Raw genomic sequence first — 4,513 nt, forward strand, 5'->3', positions numbered from 1 at the left:
ACAGTACTTATCCTTATATATATTATATCATTTTTAAGGAAACTGTTTTATATTTAATTAATTTATTTTTGTTTTGTACTCATTATTTTTTTACTTGAATTATATAATAGGTATAAACTACTTAATGAATTATTAAAATTCAAAAATAATATTTAATTTAATACCAAAACAAAAATTAAAAAAATACTTATTACGAAAATAATGGAATATAATTTAATATAAATATTTAATTATATATGAATCACTGGTTCAACCAGTAATTTAATAGTTAAACCAATAACTCATATGATCTACTATTATGACCAAGTCAATTATCAGTTTAGTTTTGATAATTATAAATTGTTTTTTTTTTCTTTTCTTTTGGTATGTATATTAGATATTTAATGTGTGTGTTTGGTTTATGTTAAATTATGTTTGGATTGTCATTATGGTGGATTTTTTTAATTGTATTAAATTATGTTATGGCTTTGCATTTTTTAATTTTTTTTAAAAAATATTCATGGATATTCACGAGGATCTATCTTCTAGCACATCATGATCGTAGTAAAAGTAAGGTGTTACTGACCTGTTTTTTTATTATCTATTTGATAATAAGCCTTTACAGCGTTAACACGTTTCCAGTTTTAGGAAAAAGCTAGTAAATTTTGTTTTTATTCATTAAAAATCATTCATCAAAGACTTCCAATCGATAATGATCACATAATTATTAGTAATACATTATAGTTATTTAATGAACAACAAATACAAGCCTACCCATCTGAAATAAAAGTTTCAACTAACAAGGTGAGGAAAAAATAAATTCTAGAAATAACTAAACTCGCAAATAAACTCTTCTATACTTTCACTTCACAATAAGCATCAACATCTGTAGCTAAGATTGAAAGAGGGGGTAAGAATTGGAGAATCCTTAGTAGGGTCGGTGTTAGATGTTAAGTTCATTTTATTCTTGTTTTAACAGTAGACAAACAACAGAGTACATATTAACTTAAACATACTAAAAGAACAGAGGAGCAATTAATCAGAAAGCACACACACATTAACAGAGATACACAATATAGAGATATGCGTAAACAAGTATGATGCATGTCTAACCCTACGCAAGCCATGAACTCATGTGTCGGTTGCCTACCCGCCCCCGACATTTCTTGGACACAAGTTCTAGATATGACTTTCCATATGCATACAGTGTGCCTATAAGTCTTACGGCTAGGCTGCAAACAATGTGACTTTTAAATGTATTTAATATGCTTACATCTAGAAAATAATTCACAATATGTAGGCGTCCCCACTATATATTTGGTACTAAGCTCCAAACAATAATTATCTTTGACCTCTGCTCTCCTGTGACAAAGATTCCTCATTCTTTTAGTCTTTGCTCTCTACTTTAATGTGGCAGAAATTCCTTTAGTTAATATTTTTTTTCTTCTGTTCCCTACTCTCCTATGGCAAATGTTCTTTAGATTCTTTTAGTCTTTTAGATTCTACTCAAAGCATGGTTTAGGAAAGATATCCATAACAAATAACTCTAAAAAGAAAATATGGTGCACCAAATCACATGGCACAAACAAGAATCATAAGTCAAAACTGAATGATCCTCTAAAAAGAAACTTCTAATATTTCTAAACCTCGTGATTTGTATTACCTATTATTTTTATTTCATCTATGATAACCTATTAGTGTTTTTGTGTACACAAATCATCATTATCAAGTTGGTCAAACCTAATTCCATGAAAGATCTAACGGTCGACTAATAGTGTAAACCCTACATAATTAATGAATAATTAGCCAATAAATTAATTATTAATCCAAGAAATTAGGAAATTAAATTTTATTAGTTTAATGAAGTAAAAATAATTAAAATATAAATTTTGACACTAATTTTAATAATTTTGACCCAAATTCTAGCCAAATGGGCCAAACTGGTTGAACCGGATCCAAACCGGGCCGAAGGCCTAACCCAATTCAGCCTATACTTAGAAAACTCAGCTTCCTCTCTCCTCATCATTCATCTCCATGCTGAAACTCATTGAAGGGAGAAGGAGAAAAACTTCAAACCCTAACCCTTCACTAAATTCCATATATCTCACAATTCTGAGATTTGATTGCTGCACCGTTTGCAACCATGCGTCCACCATGTCGAGCTCTACAAAGTCCACTAACTAATCTAGTAAGGAATCTCAATCTCACTCTCAGACTCTCCTTTTCCCCAATTTTCAAAATTATGAGCCAATGAGTATTGAAAATTATTGTCATATCTTAATGTTAGGGTCAAATTAACATGAAGGTCAAATTGTCATATCTTGATGTTAGGGTCATATTTTTGTTCAATTGAGGCACGAGTAAGGTAAGAACTCTCCAAACCTTGTGAATTCTCAGATTATGTGAGTTCGGGTATTAAAATTTTATATATGGATGTAATAATATGTATTAGAGAGTGTATATGTAAATTTGGAAAATAATTGAGGAGGTTGGAAGCTTGGTTGAAGCTTTGGGTGTTGGGGATCTTGGAGGTTGGGAACTTTGGAGGCTGAGATTTGTGCCAATTTGAGGTGTCTTTGGCTTAGGAAAAAATTGGCCAAGGTATGGTTTTGGTTTCTCGTATATAATACACAATGTTTTGTAAAAACTTAGGCTAGACGGCTTATGATAAGTTAAATTATGAATTTGGGACATGCTTAATGATTTTAGTTGATACAATGTATGATAAATTGATATGGTATGATTGGATTAAAGGTTCATTGAATGTGAGTGTGATTGGTGTTGGTAAAATGATGATTTTTGTTTGACAATTGATATTGGCATATTGATGAATTATGTTGTGATGTTGGGTGGTTTAAGTTAGGAGAAAAGTATTAACATTGATTATTGATACATGGTAGACCAAATGAAAAGTGTTTAGATATGTTTGTATATTGTTGGTTTTGAGTGTGGAATTTGCAACTTTGGTTTTGAAAATCAAACTTGTAAAAATATAAGGTTTGAGGTCTTGAATGAAAACTTAGCTTTTGGCAAAATTTTGGTGAGTCATAACTTGCCTTCCAGACCCTCGATATGTCTCAAACTTATTTTATATAAGAATTAGATCAGTGAAGTTTACGCCGTTTGAAGAACGGAATAAAAATGATTTTTAACAAAAAAGTTATGAGTGTCAGAAATTTAGTATGTAAAAGGGAATTCTGCAACATTAACAGCTTTTTGGCATTTTTAAGGGGCTCACGTACGCGAGTGCACAAGCGACGCAACCATTTGGTTCTGTCCAAATGTGTCCATGTACACAGGAGTGTGCCGCGTGCGCGAGAGGTAAAAATTGTATGCTCGCGTACGCGGGCAAGTGCCCCGTGATGCGAGCTATTGGTTCTATCCAAGGGGGATCGCAAAATTACTAAATAATTAACCAATAAATTAATTATTATTTAAAGAAATTATAAATATGAATTTTATAACTTAATGAGATAGAGTTAATTAAAACAGGATTTTTTACACTAATTTTAAAGAATTTGGTCCAAAATTGGGGCGAACGGGCTGAACCGAGCAAACCGGACTCATAACGAGCCCAAGGCCCAGCCCATTATCATCTAATAAAAATGGCTTCAGCCATCTTCTCTCTTCCTCAAAGGCAATTCACGTTACACTCTAACGGGGAGAAGAAAAGGAATTTTTCCAAACCCATTTCAAAATTTTAATCTCACATAACTTTTGATTCAGAGCTCTGATTGACGAGCCATCAGCGGTGATGAGCGGATAATTTATACGCTTTTTGGCATTGTTTTTAGGTAGTTTTTAGTAAGTTTGAGCTACTTTTAGGGATGTTTTCATTAGTTTTTATGTTAAATTCACATTTCTGGACTTTACTATGAGTTTGTGTGCAAAAATCATATTTCTGGACTTTACTATGAGTTTGTGTGTTTTTCTGTGATTTCAGGTAAATTCTGGCTGAAATTGAGGGACTTGGGCAAAACTCTGAAAAAAGGCTGACAAAAGGACTGCTGATGCTGTTGGAATCTGACCTCCCTGCACTCCAAATAGCGCGCTCTCAACGGCGTTGGAAAGTAGATATCCAGAGCTTTCCAGCAATATATAATAGTCTATACTTTATTTGGAAATTGACGACGTAACTTGGCGTTGAGCGCCAAGTACATGCTGCTGTCTGGAGTTAAACGCCAGAAAAACGTCATGATCCGGAGTTAAACGCCCAAAACACGTCATAACTTGGAGTTCAACTCCAAGAAAAGCCTCAGCTCGTGGATAGATCAAGCTCAGTCCAAGCATACACCAAGTGGGCCCCGGAAGTGGATTTATGCATCAATTACTTACTCATGTAAACCCTAGTAGCTAGTCTAGTATAAATAGGATAAGTTACTATTGTATTAGACATCTTTTGACAGTTTAATCTCTTGACTGTTTAGCCTTTGATTATTCGGTCTCTTGATCACTCAAGGGGGCTGGCCATTTGGCCATGCCTGAACCTTTTACTTATGTATTTTCAACGGTGGAGTTTCTGCACACCATAGAT

This window comes from Arachis duranensis, chromosome 2 (assembly GCF_000817695.3).
Source record: "Arachis duranensis cultivar V14167 chromosome 2, aradu.V14167.gnm2.J7QH, whole genome shotgun sequence".
In the NCBI taxonomy this organism is placed as follows: domain Eukaryota; kingdom Viridiplantae; phylum Streptophyta; class Magnoliopsida; order Fabales; family Fabaceae; genus Arachis; species Arachis duranensis.